The sequence below is a fragment of the Prinia subflava genome, chromosome 16 (assembly GCF_021018805.1).
Source record: "Prinia subflava isolate CZ2003 ecotype Zambia chromosome 16, Cam_Psub_1.2, whole genome shotgun sequence".
In the NCBI taxonomy this organism is placed as follows: domain Eukaryota; kingdom Metazoa; phylum Chordata; class Aves; order Passeriformes; family Cisticolidae; genus Prinia; species Prinia subflava.
In genome coordinates, this window is record NC_086262.1 from 9,544,492 (window position 1) to 9,563,899 (window position 19,408).

Below are 19,408 nucleotides of genomic sequence, written 5' to 3' on the forward strand. Positions count from 1 at the left end.
GGGTTTGGGAATGCTGCTTATCCCTTTGGATAACTTTGGATGACTTTGGATGACTTTGTGTCATCCTTGCCAGAAAAAAACCTTCATTGCATATTCTCCTTCATTTGACACGAGCTCTCTGCAAGGCCCCTCGGCTCTCCTTAAGAGCAGGAGTCAGCAGGGGAGGTGCTGTGGGTGGCATTTTCAATGAAGATTTCATAACAGAGAGGTTGTAAAATGTTTCTGAGCTTGGCTAGCTCTGTACTGGCTGCTGGAAGCTTTTTTCCTACTATAATCAAAATCATTTAAAAATAAAGACTTTTTTTCAGGGGATAGCTGCCCATTCCCCGTTGAGGATGTCCAGTGGGATTTCTGCAATAATGATCTCTCTCAACCACATTTTATTTCTGATTTATTCCAGTTTGCAGTGGGAGAGTTTTAAATACCTCATTAGATGACTTTAGCCTGGGGCAGACCTGCCTTGAAAAGCTACTGATATTTATAGACTCCCGTGAACTCACATGCTCCAAATTTTACCAAGGAAAGAGTTGCAGCACTTCAATCTGCTCTACAAAGTCTTATGAAGGAAAGACTTAGTGTAAAGCCAGCCAAGCTGGTAGGCTCAGGAAGGGGAGGTGTTTTGGGTGCACAGACACTGGAGAAGCTTTTCCTTGAGTCCTGTTTTGCAGTCTGGTGCTTTGTAAAATGGCTCTAAGCTGCCTGCTCTTTGTAATTTTTTTCCCCATTTCTCCTGTATGCAGGCCTGACTCCAAACTGCTCATAACTGTGTACATTTATTTTTATTTCTTCTCTATAAGAGATCCTAGCAGCATTGTATCTTGCTCTGGTCTTTCAAAAACACATCAGAATGCCATTGCTACTGCAATATATCTAATGCACTTGTGGTAAAGTACTCTTAAAACACAGCTCTCAAGTGTAGGATGATGCATTTAAGATGTCTTAGTGCCTTCCCCATCTTTCCTGGGTGAGCTGTGAGGTGCAGACCTCTCCCCTTGGGCATGAGGAAGCTCAGGACAGAAGCTGGAGGGATTCTTGTGTTGGGCACCCAGGATGTTAATTTAACAGTTGGTGGGTGCAGTTGTGAAAGACATGAATTGGCCACTTGGCACCCAGTAACAGAAGGATCTGGAACCAGCCCTGGCATTGCACAGTCCTGGGAGCTGCAGTTGCTCATTTCCTTCCCTGTGGTAGCAAGCAGGAAAATGGAGGGGAGGCAGGTGAGTTAAATTGGGAAATGCTGATTCCTTTCTTTGCACGGGGTGTGAGGTCCCCATTTCCCCCCTTTAATGCCAGTGGTAACTTAAGTGCCTGTGTAAGAAAACCCTTCAGGGTCTTCTGATGGACAAAGCAATTGCTCAGCAGGCAAATGGGAGTGTTTGGGCTGGTATCACTGAATTACAGAATAACAGATTGGTTTGGGTCAGGAGGGAACTCAAAAATCATCTCATTCCAACCCCCTGCCAGGTACAGGGCCCCCTCCCACCAGACCACGTTGCTCCAAGCTCCATCCAGCCTGGCCTTGAACACTTCCAGGGATGGAGCAGCCACAGCTTCTCTGGGCACCCTGTGCCAGGACCTCACCACCCTCACGGGGAAGAATTTCTTCCTAATATCCCATCTAACCCTGCCCTCTGGCAGTGGAAGCCATTCTCCTTTGTCCTGTCACTCCAGGCCCCTGTCCTAAGTCCCTCTCCAATTCTCTCCCTCTCTCCCCTTTAGGAAGGGAGTCTCAGGTGTCTCCTGGAGCCTTCTCCAGGTGAGCTCCCAGCTCTCCCAGCCTGGCTCCAGCCCTCAGAGTATCTCCAGGGCCTTCTCTGGACTTGCTCCAACAGGTCCACATCCCTCTGATGTTGAGAACCCCCACAGGCAGAGCAGGAGTTAAGCCTGATGCTGTCCTGAAGAAATCCCTCCTTTGCTGTTCAGCCTTTCCGAGACACCCTGACTCTGCCATGTAAACGATGTCACATTTCAGGAGTGTAAACTGCCAGTTACCAGGACTTTTGGGGGGTACCTGCCAAGCATGTGTCCATAAACCTTGCAAACATTAGACTAGACCCCTTTAACTTATTAATTATCTTAACATTATCTCTTAATAGATAAAGTTGCATAGTAGAAGAATGGAATAAGATTTTTTGAGGGAAAAGCCCTAGAAAACTGAGATATGCCTGGGCAATCCAGTGGTGATTTTGGGCAGAAACATCAGCAAAGCCATGGCCAAACCATGAGCCAGAGCAAATCTACCCCCACACCAAACCCTGTGGCTTCCTTCCAGCTCCCTCCCACTTCTGCTTGCCCACAAGTGAGGGCTGGTTTCTCCACCGTTTCCTTTTCACTGTTGGATTCAACCAACGTCCAAAAATTGATAAAGTTCTTCCTCTTTTCTACCTCTGAAGGGCTGCTCACAAGTGATCTGGATAAATGAGTGCTGTGCATTTTATTTCTTGGTCATTTTACAATCTCACAAGTGTACCTTTGCCAGGTTTGTTGGCAGGTGATTGAAAAGGTAAATCCTCTTCCTAGGTCTTACCTTTGGCTTGGTCCTTCTTGGCTAGCCCAATGTTTCATGTGGTAACAGGTCAGTGCTGAGCACCCACCTTCCAGCTGAGCTGTGGACAACAGGTTATTAAAATTCCCTACAAGCTGTTTCTCTGAAAAATGAATCATGTTCTATGTGCTAATCATTATAAAATGAAATATACTTCAAGAATGACTGTAGAAGAATTTACTCGTGCCACTTGCAGTGCAGGCTTTTATGCTGAAAATCCAGTGGGCACAAGGTAAAACAAGCTAATGCACTAATGCTAATGCACTGGCTAATAATTCCAGCTGCTGGTCATTGGAATGACAGGAATTTTGCCCCTGTGCCTGAGCCCTGTGCACAGGCGGGGGCTGTGGTTCTGCTGGGACATCCGCAGGCTGCGCTCGCTGCCCAGCGAAGGGCAGGGCTGTGCCTGCCATGTTCAGCAGGCTGGGGAGAGGAGAGTGTCCTGCCCTTTTTGCTAAGTGTGAGCTGAAAACGAAGCTGAAGCTGTGCTACTGCACAATTCTGATTGAAAGCTCCCTCTCAAATTTATTTGCCTTAATTAACAAAAATACTTCAGCCTGACATAGGCTGGTTTCAGTAGGGTGGACTAAAGAACAGAAAATATCTTTTGGCTACCTATGTTCTACCTCCAGGGGAGGACAAAGCTTCAGATGAATCCTCCAAAAATCCTCTAAGGTTTGAGGAAAATAGGAGGGCATAGCATAGATTTGGGACCTTGTGATACAAATTTAGAAAACAAAAAGGAAATGAGTCTCTGCAGAAATGGTGCAGAAACAAAGTAAATCTGCATGGCTGAGTTTGCTAGCTCTCTACTCAAAAGCCTAATTGTCCCTGTATTTTCCTCCATCACTCCTTCCCCTCACCTTAAATATTTCTAGAACTATGTATTTTACCAGCTCTTTATTTCCCTCCCAGAGTCAGCTACAAAATGTATTTCCCCTTCCTCTACACCCAGTTAATTTTTAATAGACTGAGAAGACGAAACTGGATTTACTTTTACAGTTTGCTCCAACTGGTCTGTAACCTGAAACAGAAAGTGATATTTACTTTTTCTCCTCTGCTGCTGGGTGACAGCCCCTGCTAAAACTGGGAGGTTTTATGTAGGAGCATCCCTGTGCTGCTGGGAAAATTCTGATTAAATAATGGATCCCTGAAAATGCCTGGGACACAGTGGAAAAGTACTGAGCTGTGGTCATTATTGTACAGGGGGAAATGTTGCTCTTGGAGGAGCAAAGCTGGGATGTTGATGGGGGCTCAGAGCCCTGCTCAGTCACAAAAGTCATCTCAGGTCTCATTAGGGTTTGCAGGGAGAGGTGGGGGTTTGAGTGGGTTCTTCTCTTTTCAAATATAAGTTGATAACTGTGCTAGAACATGGAATTTTAAACAAGTGGATCGTAGGTGGGAGTCTTTCTTTCATGAGGGCAACCAACTTCATGATAAAAATTTAAAAACATTTACCAGCCTGGATAACATTGGAGTCTTTTGCTGAAATATAAGCAAAAGAAGGAGAAGAGGGAAAGTGTTGGGATTCTTTTTCACAACAAATTTTCACAAATCAATTGTATTGACTTGTCTTCAATATCTGGTCACTATCTGCCTCTGCAGGTGGGGCTGAATATTTAAGTGGACATGTTGATTTTTCATTCATAGCAAAATTAAAGTGGTTCCTGGGCAGGGTGAATAAGACACAGCAGGTTAAGCACCTCTCACAGGTGCAGCAAATACCCCTGTGTAGTTAGAAGAAATAAACGTGCTGCCAGGACATGCACAGCCCCAGCTTCCCTGCTTCTCCAGGGCAGGAGCTGTGCTAGGAAATACGTGAGCCTGCAGCACTTGCAGAGCACTTTAGCCCGTGACACTCCCAGTAGCATGTTGGCAGCCTTGGCCTGAGAAGCCCTGTCCTGTTAACAAGAGCTTGTTGTCCCAGGAAAGTCTTCAGCTGATTTACTAATGGAAAGAAATGCCTCACTTGGACAAAAAGAAACCTGCGTGTGCCAAGGCAATCCTGAGGCAGGAGTCTGGGGAAAAGGAATGAGTTACTTCATCAGTGTTGTTTTATGGCTTTGGTGATGGGCCCCAGGGAAGATTTGGGTTTCAGTTTTATACAGGTTTTTTCTCCCCAGCTGCCTTAAAAAAGCAGAACCTAGTCCAAACTCTATGACAGCACCAAAGAAATTCAAAGCAATTTGTAGTGAAGCAGCCTTTTAATAATGTGATTTTCCATGTTTAAGCACAAATGAAATTTCTGGCTTATTAAAGAAATCTTCATTTTTGGCTGAAAGAAAGCAGCAAAATCCAAGAGGAGTGAGCTGCAGCAGGGCTCAGGCTGCTGAACATTGAGGATCCATCTCCTCCCACCATCCTGTCCCCACTGCATCAGCCCCCACCCAAAAGAACAGTGATGGACAGGATACAGTAACAGCTTTAAAGCAGGTGTTGTACCTTACTCTGAGTCTGGTCTGCTCAGATAACCCCAGTGTTTTGTTTATGGGTACTTTGGAGGTGGAAGAGCTGCTTGAGGCTCAGTGGTTTCCACTCCACTGGAAACCCAAACCTATTCCCAAACAATGCCCCACAGGTGGGGGCTGGAGGTTTGACCCTGACCTGCAGCCTCCTGTTGCAGGTTGGGACAGGATCTCTTAAAGCATATTTCTGGAGATAGACATGGGATAAAACTCCTCAGTCACCCTCTGCAGGGCACCAGGACCCTGATCTTCACTCCCTTCTCATGGGGCCACTGTAGTCAATGGGGTCTTTTAATAAACTTCTGTCTGTCTGCCACTAGTGTGGGAGAGGGGAAGGTGGTGAGGGTCTGCAAGGCATGGCTCCTGGCACCCTCTGGGAGAATTGTTGGCTTCTCTTCGATTCTGACAACAGATATAAGAGGTTTTTACAGTGGGTGAATTAAACATGGAGAAGACCAAATTACTTACTGTCGTTTTGCAGTATACCCTGAGATAAAGATCAGGGAGTTAAGAGTAGCTCATGAAGGTTTTGTGTGAGCTGTGCAAGAGCAGTGGATGCTTTACTCACCTCTGCCCCCACCACGCTGCATTTCCTGGGGGTTACAGCCTTATTGTGTATCTGAACAACATCCCAAGGCTTGGAGCAATGCAGATAATCAACCAATCCCTTCACATCTTGCTTATTCCTAACTGGATCCAAAGGTGGGATTTTTTTAAATTTGCAGAAAAATTGTTGGCAGACAGGTGGCAGTGATTGGCAATTACTTAATTTTGCACTAATGGCAGGAGTGTGGAAGAGATAAAGCAGCACAAGGGGAACAAAGCAAGGGCAGTGTGATGGAGGAGGTGAAGGGTTGCTCACTTGGAAGGGGATGGGGAATTGTGTGGGGGAAAAGTGAGGCAGGATGGGGTTTTTCCTCATCTCAGATAGTGCTGGGAGACACTGAGCAAAAGGGAAGATGTGTGTGAGGCACAGGCAGTTCTCTTTAGATGCAAAGCCTACATAGAGTGTGTGTCTGAAGGGGAAGAAAAAAAATCATAAAAAACACCCCCAAACACTGCAGCTCTGTGGGCTTTGCAGGCCACCCTGTGGGGCAGGAATGCTCACTGCTCTGTCCTTGGGGGTTGCACCAGGGAGGGAGGGTGCCCTGCTTGCACCAGGGTGGATAAGGAGCAAAATGGGGAAGTGCTCATGTGCAAGGAAGCACCACAGAGCAAACAAATTAAATGTAATTCAAGTAAGATTAAATTTAAAAGACAATGGCATTAAATTCTAGCTCCAGAACTCATAAAACTCTCTAAAAGCAATTTCCAAAATTGTAACCATGCTGAGATCTAATAAAGTTTTCACTGAAGAGGAAGTGCTTGACTCAGCCTGTCACATAGCAATAGAGTTGTTTTCCCTGTTATGGAGGGGATGCAAATAGCTGTAATAGTTTCCTTTCTGTTTTACCAAGTACCAAGGCATGACTAAAATGGTTGGCAATGCTCTAAGGGCTGTGAACCCCCAATTTATGCTAAAAATGCTCTTTTGGGAAGACAGGTGTCTGAAAACTCACAGTCTGTTCTGGCCTTTGACCCAACAGACCAGATCCTTCTTGTTTTCTTCTATTCACCACTCAGGACAGCCTGATAGAGCTCGATGTGCTTAAACAGAGACCCAAACAGAGTGAAATCCATGGTGTGGGTAGATTGCAGTGAGGGAGAGAAGGTAATCTGCTTTCCTGAATGTCAGGTTTTGGAAATATCCAGGTTTTGCAAGATTCAAGTTTAATTTCTCTCAGGAAATGAACCCTGGGGCACAGCACTGCAGATGCTTATCAGCAATGTCTTATTTTTCCTCCTTTTTTTTTTCTTGCTGGTGGCAAGTGCCATATGAACCGTGTGAGATGACAAGCCCATGTGCCAGCACACTTTTCCTCTGACTTGTGTTGCTTCTATTTCCTAGAGGCTGCAGACTGCATAAAGGAGGGCCTGAACTAGTGTTTAAAAAAAAAAAAAAAAAAAAAAAAAAAAAAAAAAAAAAAGCAGCTGTCTATGGGGATAATAACTTATGGTTTCTTTTAATTATGCTTATAAAAATAATAATTTGGATTAACAAGAGGGACATTCTAGAGGGCACTGTGATGTCCAAAGGCAGCTTTTGCCTGTCCTTCTCTGATAACATCTTGGACCTTAAAAAAAATACGACACAGTTTAACATCAAGAGGTCTTTAAAAATGATTTTCAAAGGAGATGTTGTTAGCATGTAATGGATTCCTGAAATGCAGCATCCAACTTGTGTAATGGGCTCTGAGGGAAGGGATGGTAATGAAACCCAATTTAACTAATGAGTGTAATTTAGAAAGAGACTTTACTGCAGACTTTCACAGGAAATAGTTTAGAAACATTCTGCCTGTGGAGAAGAAGGGGTTTGTGGTTCTTCAACAAGCCTTGCTTGAATCTGCAGAAACACAGAGTGGTTTTTCCTTAGTTTTGGTGAGTAACGGAATTGCCGTGTGCAATCCTGACGTTGCAATTGTCCCTGCAGTGCTGCCCTGGCTGAGGCACATCTGCCTCTGGCTGCCCCAGGAGATGCCCAGGAAAGGGGACTGCACCACATTGATGATTCAGTCCATCATCAGTTTAAAGTCCTGCAGTTTTCTGTGCACAGCTGGCTGGTGGTTCTTGCAGAAGGAAATTTCTTTGGGGTGCTGGGTGCCCATGAGGGTGGCAGGGATGAGCTGCACAGCCCCGTGTCCTGCTGGGGTTCATCAGCCCCATGATGTCCCTCATGTCCCACCAGGTTAAGGTCATTCTTTGTGTTCCTAGTCTCTGCTTTTGTCCTGTTGCTGGCTTTGGGATTATTTTTGGGTGCTTTTTTCTCTTAAAGTACTTGTTGAGCAAGAGCTCACCTTGGCACATTAGGGCTCATCCAGGACAAGCCTGTGGAAAGCTGGTCCCAGGCAGGTCTTGGCTTTGGGCACTGGAGAGCCAGGGGTGGGCAGCACTCGTGCTCCAGAGCAGGAGGGTGTTGGTGAGATGAACTGGGCTGTGTAGGGGACAGTGAGAGTGGCAGGGCTGCCACTGCTTTGATGGAAGGCAGCTCCACTCTGCAGCCTGTCCCAACCTCCCTGGATCCCCATGTCTGTGTAGAGGTAGAGATAAAATGTCTCTGTTGTATATGTGTGTGTATATATATATTTTTGGTTTTTTGACACCTATTCTTCCCTGGATAAGGGGAGCTCAGCCCCAGTGTTGGGTTTATGGGGATGTTTTGTGTGTGCTGAAGAAGGGCTGTGTAGTGCAGAATAAGTCCCTTTGTCTCCTCTGCTTTTTATCTGACATTCAATGATGACCTGGTGACTGCTTATAGCAGATGTTTTTGGGAAAAGTTGCTTTTTTTTTCCCCTTTATTTTGACCTCTGTTTATCCCTGCACCTCCTGGTATCCAACGTTGTGTTCTAGCACCTTTGCTTTCATCTGGAAGAAGGAAGAGATATTTATCTCACCTCGAGCAGTTTAAATCAAAATCCTCAAACACTTCTTGTGTTGCTCAGGATCCCAAATCTCCCCTGTCTGGGTGCCTCAGCTTCTGGGATCAGTCCACAAACAACTTCTCAGTGCTTTGGCATTAACAGGGTGGAGAGCTGCAGTATACTGGATATCTAATTATGAAAACACATAAAGAAGGCTATAAAAATAATTCATACAGCTATTGTGGCGACTGCTGCTCTTTTGTGTTCAGCAGATTTCTTTAACCCTGTAAGAGGAGCTGCTGATGGATTTAGAAAAGCTGCAGACAGAAATGTGGCGCTGCAGTGGGGCTGGTTTTGCTGATAGACAAAGGCAGGTAGCACCTCTCCCCTCACCTTCAGGCTGGCAGAGCCCTGTCCTCACTAAAATACAAACTGTGTGGGAATGGCCTCTTGGCAGGTCTCTGAACGGAAACCATATAATTATAAACCACTGTCTAGCCTGAAGTACTGCTAAATGTTTAAGCTATCACATTTCCACAGCTCATTCAAGGGGTATTTTTAGTGCTGGTGGAGAAAGTTGCTGACTCCAGGTCAAGTAATCCCTCCCAAGGTCTATGGTCCAGATTCAGGGAAGATAAACCATGTGTTGAAATGTTTGTTATAGTGAGGCTGCTCTCCCTGCCTCTGCCCAAGCATTCCCATGGCAGAGGACTGGGCCTGGATTGCAGGCATGAAGAAAAAAGACCAGCTTGCACTGGCATTCAAAGCAGAGAAGTCTGATGCTGCTAAAATGTAGACATCTGTCTAAATGTCATTTCTCTTACCCATTTCCATTGCTTGTGCCTGATTTTCCCAGAGTGGAGACAGGCACCATGAGCTGCCCCCACACGGAGTGCCTTGCTGTTTGGGGCTCATGCATCCAGCTGTGCAGCACAGCTGGCTGAAGAGCTTGCATTTGTTTGTCTCACACAGAAGTCTCTCGGTAAGATAATGAGGGGAAGGCATCATTAAGCTGTCACACAACAAAGACAAGAGCCAGCAGTTGGAATTTTGTGTGGCGTTTGTGGCTCCCTTGGTGTCCCCAGTGACTCCCTGCTCCATGGGTGATGGTGCCACCAAGCCCCTCTGGTCCCCCGTGGGCAGGGATGGGTGAGAGCCACACTGAGGGAGGGGACACACAGGGCTGAACCCGCAGGAGGGAGAGGGCAGCAGGGACAGCACCAGGGGGAGGGCTCAGCTGGCTTTTCATGGAGGAACAAACTTGCAGGGCATGACCCAGGAGGGTTTGTGGCTGGTGGAGAAGAGCTCCTGGGCATGAGGAGGATGTCTGGGTGATGGAAAGGAGCTCTCCTGCAGGCAGCCAGGCAGGGGCTGGCTGGAGTCTGCCTTTGGCAGTGGAGGTGAGCGGGGCTGGCAGATTGCAGGTGGGTGTTGATGGTTTGACAGCACGTGGGAGAAGACCAGTGCTGGGATGAGCTGAGGAGCCTTGAGATGAAGATGAATTGACACATTTGACATAACAGGGGGGAGCCATGGAGAGAGAGGAGTGAGATGGTTATGCTGACAAGCCAGAAAATGAGCCCAGGTTCCTCTGAGTGAGATGTTCTACAGCAGAGCCACAAATGCTAGGGCCAGAGTGCATTATTGAAGTCACCCAAATTCTAGTTTAATTAAAAATTAATTCTAGAAAACACATCCCATTTAATTTTAACCTGCCAGCAAGTATCTAGCAGCAAGTATTTCTTGTGGGCAACAATCCTTCAGAGCTGAGGACATGAGCAGGGTCTCCCTGGATATATTTTGGGGGTCACAGATGCTTTGTGATACCTTAAATGCCACTTCCAGTGGTGTCAGCACCCTGCTGCTGAACATACACTCCAGGTTTGATAGCTACATTTCACAATTAAGAGAGGGGTTGGAAATAACTCCTTCTTGTGCCATTAAATTAATTGATCATTCCCTGTGGTTTTATTACTTTTGTGCTGATAACTTTCCTGTATGAGTTCTCTCTGAAAAGAGTCTTTCCTGCTAAGAGTTTCCTTTCACTGGTGGGTGAGGATTAATTAAAATATCCCTAGGATTTGGTGCTTTGCTGCAATGAGGGATAGGGCAGGGCTTTTTTTTCCCCTTTTTGAGAAACAACCAATTGTCTGCAGGTAGTTTGAATGCTCCTGCACCTCTCATAAGAAATTCCTGCTTGTTTGCAAGGCCCTTCTTGGACACACAAGTTTGGGTTAGTTCATATTGTGAAATGGGGGAGACCTGTGGCTCTAGAAAACCTCCTGGACTAATGGTTTGTTGGAGAAGCTAAGAGTGCTCCATCTCAGGCCATGGTTGTCCAGCTCTGGAGCTGGATGATGTCCCTCTTTTGTTCTGTTTCCCCTCAGAAGTTGGCCCTGTCATTCCAAGAGCAGTGGGATGTGATCAGGGGCTCACACAGGGCTGAGGATCCCCAAAATCTGCTCGGGTCTGGAGTATGCCCTGGGCTGTTTCAGCTGATTTGTGGGTGCTCTTCAGCAGAAAGGGGTGCCTGGCCCTTCTCCAGCATTTCTGACCCAGATGTTCCCAAACCAGAAGTGTTGGATCTCCCTCATTTGCTCCTGGATGCTGCTGCAAGTCTGTCCCTGAGCCACTTTGGATACTTAGGCTAAAAAAGATGTTTAATTTTAATTATTGCTGGAAGAAAACTTGTCTGCTGCCCTATTAACTTGTAGGTGTGGCTGACACTGAATTTATAATTCCTGCTATCTAGAGCACAATTTGCACCACTGTTCATCCCTAATGGGGATGAGAGCTGCTGTGAGCCATGTTGTGCTTTCATTTGTGCTGTACAACTGGAAAGACATAGTCAGGAAAAATTAATTTCTCTTGTCCAGGACAACACAAAATGTGTGCAGCTGGCCTGAAGTCAGTGTTGGGTAGTCCCTTCAGCAGGCTCCAGCAGAGGGTGCAGTGGCTTTTTCTTTTATCTCCAGAGACAGCTTTCAGGAAAGGTTGTCTTCCCTCACTTCTCTTTATCCTTTTTTGTTTGATTGCAAGGCCCTTTTGCTCCCTGAAAACTGAAGCTGTTTAATGCCCGTAACAAAAATAATCTTTACTTGATCTTAGAGAAAAATATAGCAGTATTATAGTCCATTCAGCAAACACTCTGAAATCCAGCTGTCCGAAACCTTTGTCAATAGGCAACAGATGGGAGGTTTATAAGAGTCCTTTTATATTTAATCTTTTTTTTTTTTTTTTATGAAGCCCTTATATATCATTTTTTTTGGTGCTGTAACAATTTTGTAATATTTTTTGGGGTGTGCTGGTTCCAGTGTCTGAAGTGAGGGCAGGATATTTCTTTCCTCATGTCACCAGTTGTCAGGATCAGAGATGCCAGAGGAGAGCATTATCCAGAGGATCACCTGAACCTTTAGACTCTTGCTTCCAAAATGCAAATACTGTGCAAAAATAGCTCTCCTTTACAGCAAGTCCAAAACCTCTCCCAGTGCTCAAAGGCTGCTCCTTCCAGTGTCTCTATAGACAGATGTGAGCTTTTTCCCTCGGAGTAACAAGTTTTAAAAAGTGTCCATGCAATGTGCACAGTTGGGCAGAAGGAGCCTGATACCACAGTGATGAGCCACCCTTGTGGTACCAGGCTCAGAAGTCACTTTGATGCCTTTAGATTTTAACCTTTATAAGTTTCCAATCCTGCACTGCATTAGTGCATAACTCTAAACTCCATATAAAGTGTTAGTTAACTCTCTTCACGTTGTGGTCAGACAGAACAATCCCTCTCTAGGCCTGGGACTCAAGGACACCCTACAGCCTCAGGCCCCAAAAAGTATAAACACAAGGAATTAGAAGGGAGTGAACTGGGGGAATATGACTTCATTACCTGGAGCTGGAATTAGAGGATGAACCCCTGATATGCAAATAAACCAAACTTAGATTTGTCTGAAAAACTCATGAGCATTGTCCAGCTTGGGTGCAGCCTCTGGGAGGCTCCTGACTGCCCAAGGTGAATCTATTGAAGGGCTTTAACAAATACCCACTTTATTCTGTTAACCTTGGCTAGCCTCTGTTCTAGGTAGCCACTCCAAGGCAACAACTTTGTTATGATCCTTATATCAACCAGCTGTGAATAATTCCTCTGCCAACAGGAGTCAGCCAAACTGTGCTAGAGAACTGCTGGGAGTTAAGTTTTGGTCAGCAAACTCTGGTTTCATGCTTTTTTTATATTAAAAAAACAGAAAGAAGAAGAACAAAAGAACAAAAAACTCCAAACACTGGTCCTACAAAGAGCCTGAAGGCCTTTTGGCCCTGGTCAGGCAGGAACAGACGTGGTATGAGCTGGGCAGCATCACCACACTCTTGCCCAGGCAGCCTGTGTCCTCTGTGTGCCAGACCCTGGTGAGAGGGGGCAGAGGATAATTTCCCTAGATTACAGACCAGGGTTTCATGCTGCAGCCTGTGTTGATCAGGGCCTTGATATTCTCATAGCAAGGAGCTTCTGTGCCAAGTTCCCCCACTGGCGAGCAGTGTGACACGAGTGCCAAGTCCCCAGAAGGTTCCCAACCTCTTTGCAGCGGTCTGGGGGCTTATTTATTTCACAATGCCAGTTATGATTGGCAGGAATTGGCATGGGGATAATGAGGACTGCTGCAGAAATGATCAGTGGGTTTGCAAAATCTGCTCTTTGAACACCCAGCACGTCAACTGTACATCTCCAGTGGGTGGGGCTTTTGTGTTCTCTCTAAGACTTGGAACATGGCAACTACATGCAGCCTAATTGGATCCAGCCTCCTAATTTAAGTCTATATTCTCTTCATAATGAGCTACAGATCTTACAAAGATTATTGATGGGATATCAGTGTGTGTGTTGGGAGCAATGCACCAAATTCATTCTTCCTGCAAAGGAAGAGAGAGCCAAGACCTCGACAATGCTGCGTGTGCTGGTGCAGCAGGGCAGAGCCCCCTCACTGCCTGGCTGCTGTAGCAGCCGTGTGCACTGATCTAATGAGGGCCAAAGAGTGATCTAATTCCTGCAGGAGCCACACTGAGCAATGCAGCCTCCACACCCACACCTGCTGCTCCCACTGACATCCACGGGCTGTGCCAAGGACATCAGCTCAGCTCTGGGTACAGCCTGGGACCACGAGCTCTCCTGCTTGTGGCTGTTTGATTGATCTCTTTATTCTGAGCTGTCTCTAGACATCACTAAAAGGCTTGCTAATTTGTTTCAAAAGCCTGTTATTTCTCTAAATTCCCTCATTTAAATGTGACATTTCTTTGAGTTTGTATGTGCCAAAATGATCTTTGTTTTTACACCAGGCTTGGAAAGTTGCCACTGAACCTGCTCAGATTTGGTGGGGTCAGATGATTTGGCTGCAAGTAAGAGGCACAAATTCAGCAGCTCCTTGTCACTGTTCTCCTGGTAGAAGGAGAAAATGAGTAATTCCTCTTCCCAATGAATGGTCTGAGAAATTGGGTAAACTTCCCATATCTCTCAAAGAGGAAACCAGCCCAATGCTGGTCAGTATTCCAGTTTCCCCTTTACTTGTGCTGTGGGTCAAAGCTGACCTGTGTGAAGGGGCAGCATTTTCATCTCTGGAGGTAATTTCTCTGTGGAAGGGCTGAGACACCCCATTTGCTGTTGAGGATGGCCTGGAGTGCAGTAGCAGAACAGAACAGATCTCTGCAGGACAGTTGTGTCAGGGCAGGTTGGGATGAATTGACTTGGAGGGCAAGATGAGATCCTTTTACATATTTCTCAAATTAAATCATTAAATAGTTGGAGTTAGAAGAGACCTTGAAGCTCATCTTGTTCCACCGTTCACTGTCCTAGGTTGCTCCAACCCATCCAACCTGGCCTTGAACACTTCCAGGGATGGGGCAGCCACAGCTTCTCTGAGAAACCTGTGCCAGTGCCTCACCACCCTCACAGGGAACAATTTCTTGCTAATATCTGATCTACCCCTCCCCTCTGGCAGTTTAAAGCTATTCCTCCTTGTCTTCCTTCTTGCTTGTCTCCAGTGGCCCCTCGGTTCAGGGTGGAGACATGATGGGTGGGGGACTCAGCAACTCTGCTTCAGCAAATTTCCAATTGGAAAAAAAGGAACAAAAAAGAATTTGAAGTCTCCTGAGACACCTTCCTGTGGCATTTTTAAACTCTTGAGTAAAGTCAAAGTCTCACTTGGAGATGGTGGGAAGAGAAGGGGAGTTGCTCAGGCTCTTCTGCAATGAACACGACCTGTGAGCTTGCCCTGGGCAAACGTCTTCCCACTTCCCTGCTCTGGTGATGGACACTCCTGGAAACCATTCAGCCAGCTCTTGCTGGCAATTAAGAGGTGACCAATTAATATGATTCTGTAGTGGATGTTTCCAGCAGGGGATTGAGTCCACTGCTCCATTAGGGCATTTCCCTAATGACCAAAGCAAGCTGAAGCCATGGTGTGCAAGCTGAGCTGCATCCTGTGCTCTGCATCCCTTCAGGGGAGGAAACTTTGTTCCCCCAGCTTGACATGCTTCCTAGCAAAAAGTTCAGATCCTAACCCAGTTGTATATATGTTCTTCAGAACTGATGAAGCAATATTTTCCTACTGAAAAGTTATTCCACCTCCCCTCCCCCTTCAAGTGAGCCTTCGTTTTCACTCTCCTTAAAAAAAAGTACATCTTGTTTCAGCTTTGTCCTGGTCTCAATTTTTTTTGCATTTGCAGTTAATTTCCTACTTCAAAGAGAAACAGAAAAGTCTTTGATTTACTAGATTGGCTAAATTCAATATCTTTTCCAGAAACAGTGGCTCAGTGTTTCCTCAAAATAAGTCCAAACATTTGAGTGATATAATTTCCTCACTTCTGACACTCGTCAAAATCAGCATATTGCATCCAGTTTGGGCTCCTTCATCTCCCTGTGGCAAGCTTAGCATAAATTTTATCCACTTTAAACAATAGCTGTGTTTGCCACACAGTGTCCTAAAGCTGCACGGTCTGATTCGTGATACGAATACCATGCACAGTTGGATACCTACATTAAGTATGTATGATGAGATCACTTCCAGTAAAATCTTGAAATGCAGTAATGTGAAAAACATCTGGTTGTTGTGTGTTTGATTTAAAGTTGGAAGTCTTGGACAAAGAGACTATACATTTATTAATGAGTTCTCTGCTTTATGGAGGTTTCCATGCAATTTACTCATTAGACTTCAAAAGCAGGAAATTATGCCACCTCTTGATTGAAATTAGCTTACTGGACATCAAAAGTAGGAAAATATATGATCTCTTGGTGGAAAATAATTATTGCATTGGTTTGGGGGTTTTAAAAATGTTTAAATTTAGCATAGCAATTCCTTCCTATGAATCCTCCACTGATGCAATATGTCTGTGTTTGTTTATGTATGAATGTGCCAAAAAAAAAAAAAAAAAGAGGACAGGGAAAAATATTTGGATGCTGGCAGTTGGCCACCCTGAGCCATGCTAAGGCCTTAGCTGGAGATGCTGGTGCATGTGCAAGGGGTAATCCCAGAGCAGGGACCTAGAACTCAACCCTGTGGCCTTGCCAAATGTTTAAAGCCACAGGAGGTGGCCACATTGTGTCTCTAGCCCAGAGCAAGGAGAAGCAAGGCCAGAGCACCTTCTCTCCATCACCTCTCTCCTGGGTCAGTGCCTGCCATCCCCCCTGTGCCCTCAGCTGCACCCACTGCTCCCCCAGCAAAAATGCACTGTGTGTTTGAGCCCTGTTAGTACCAAGCTGTGGTAACCAGGGGAATCCTGCTGTTTAGCAAATTGTAGGGAGGAAAACTCAACAGAGATGGCCAAGGGGATGAATTAGAGCTGCCCCTTGGCAAGCATGGCAGAGAAACTGGTGGGTTTGGGATTTAAAAAAAAAAAAAACCAAACATGTAGGCATGTGACATTTCTAATTTTTCATTCATGCTGACTTTCTGCTCTGAGAAGTGGAAAATCTGCAGGGGCATTGCAAATTCTGCCACGTTTCTCCTGTGGTGCTGCCTCCCCTTGCTGGATTGGCCTCTCCCTGTGCCGTGAGTGCTGCTGTGGTGGGTGTCCCTCTGTCCCCTCACCTCACAGGAGTGTGCTCTTGACATCCCCAGGTTCACATGTCCTGAGGGAAGGGCCTCAGATGGGTGGGAAACATTCTGAAATGTTGCCAAGAGCCAAACTGGCAAGCAGAGGGGCTGGTCCTGTGTGACCCGTTCATTTCCCCATCACCTCTTTTTCTGTACATAAATCTTTGTGCTGGACCTCTCTGCTGGTCTCCTGTTGTGCCCACTTCCTCATAAATGCCCAGTTGTGGTGGTATTTTGAGAGTTTTTCAGACATGGAAGCTGTGATGGCAGATTAGACTGGAAAAATCTAGGAAATGAGTGTTATAAGGTGTTGATTTTTCTGGAATTGCCTGGTCCAATTGTGTGTCTTTCTGATGCTGCTTAAGGGTGCATTTGTTTCTATATTTTGTTTGCTGCTGCTGAGGATTTTGCTGCATTAATCCTCAGTTTCTAATAAATTGCTATGTATCTATAGAGAGAATTATTATTTTAGTCCCTGTAACCTCTGGTGTAGGGAAGCACGGATGGATGCAAAGCAGTACATCTCTGCAGCAGTCACTGTGCTGCCCTTAGAAATATGGGCAGTGAGCCAAGCAGAATTTAAACAGTTTATTCAGGAAAACAGTTATTTAGATCTTGCCTCAGGCTGCATATTTTGGATGTGGATACACAAATCCTTTGGCTTGGGCACAGTGGGGATAAATATGACCAGTTTCTACCCAATGTGCAGTTCCCCATGAGAAAGAAAGATGGAAACCTCAAGACTTTACGATCTGTAAACAGTTTTTCTGACCAGTCATTTTTAACTCTGGCTACTCATCTTTTGGGTCCAGCAGTGTTTCAAACACTACCACAGTTTGCTGCATCCCCTTTCATGGGCCAGGAAATGTCTGGTTAAACCTGTCCTCTGGATGTACAGACCATTACAAATGACCAATTAGTGGAAAATACTCTTCTAATGAAACCATCTGCGCACAGTCTGACTCATCTAAGAGCTGACGAAGCAGACAAGTCACCTCTTGTGTTTAACAAACCAGGTTAGCCCCATGTTTAAATGTTCTTTTCCAGTAGCACCATGACTTTATCCACCAGGCATGTTCTGCTGAGCCTGCTGTGGGTCGGCTCCCAGGAAAGCTCTACCAAGGCACCACAGCCCCACCAGCACAGGACATCTGCTCTGTGTTTTCACATGATTTATGGCAAAATACATACATGTACATATATATATACATGTACATGTACAAATACATGTTGAAAATATATGTGCAGATGCGTGTGTGTATATATGAACAAATAATACCTTATCACTGATAAAAAAAGCTTCCTTACTACTCTAATGCAAACAAATGTATTTTTTAGGCTTCTCAGATGACTTGCTGCCAAAATTCCCACATGGCATGCTTGCATAATAAAATAAGATGAAAACAGAAACTCCACTGATCTTCAAAACCAACTGCACTTCATTGTTTTTACATGAAAAGATGATGGAGAGATTTACATGTGATATTCCTGTATTCCTACAGTTAAGACTAAGGTGCTTAGCAGGAGCACAGTTCAGCTTTGGACTGTATGGAATCATTTATCTTCATGTAGTACCAGTGAAGGTCTCTAATTATTTAAATGCTTACAGGGTTTATAACATTAGCTCAAATTCCTCACATTAGGCTCCTTATTTGCTTTTTGTTTTGGAAAAAATTTCTTTGGAAAGAAGATAAAGAGAAATCGGAAACATGACTTGGCAGGAAAAATTTTTTGATTACTTTTTTACAGACTAAATTTCACTATTTCAATGCTTTTGAGTTTTCTTCTTCCCACTCTGCCTTTCTCTCCTTCTTTTCCTTTAAATGGGAAGGATGGTTTCTTCCTTCTTTTCTGCTTTTCAGAGACTGAGCAAAACATGAGTCAGTAGAACTGGGGCTTAATGTTAGTCCCAGTGGGTAGACAAAGGAGGAAAGTCAAGTTCTAACCTGAAAAATATGAAAAAGCCTCGGTGAAGATGCCCAGGGGGCTAAGGCAGTGCATGGGCCAGGACTCAGCTGTCCTTAGTGTGTGTGGATGTGTGAGCACCAGCGAGGCATCCCCGGCTCGTTAGTGCTGGGATTACTCTGGGATTTACACTCTGGGAACACGGAGAGCTCGGGCCTGGCTGGGGCTTGCAGGTGACAATCTGATGGGATAGGTTAATTCCAGATGTGGCACAGCAATAAGCAGCTGTGCTGTTTTCCCCTGGATCCTGTCACTGCTCTTGCTGGTGATTTTATCCTCCCACGGGTGACTCCCACAGCAGCAGCCTCTGTTCCCCCCACGGCAGCTCCCACAGGGAGCACGGTGGCAAAAGTCATGGCCTGGATTATGTCAGACTCTGCAAACTCTTTCTCATTTGCTGAGCTAAGGCTTTCATGGGACACAGTGCAATGTGTGCTCTGTAAAAGGCAAGGGAGTGAAGAGTGGCAGGGAAGCCAGAGCAATGAGAAACAGCCCATGGTGGGTATGGAGCCTACTTCCTTCTCTGAATTTTGGTTTACATCCAGTACTTAGATAGGATAGGACTTATCCTCCTGCTAAAATCTGTATTGCCCCATATCCTCCTTTCTTCCTTTAGGTTACTTAGAGCCTTCCAAACATTAGGGAGAAAAATCACTTGATTAATCATTGTTGGAAAATAATAATTGGCAATTATTTAATGCAGTTGTTCATTAATCCATTAATCAGGATATATAGGAACATCAGGCTCTTCTTACTACAACCAAGCAATCCAAAACCTTTGCCTGGAGGTTACCAGCCCTGTTTTCAGTGTTAAGGTGTGGTGCAAATCAGGGGGGCTGTGGTCAGGGCCCCCCAGGGCTGCCATTCCTGGTGACAGTGTCCCCATTTGCAGGCTGTCCCCAGGGCACG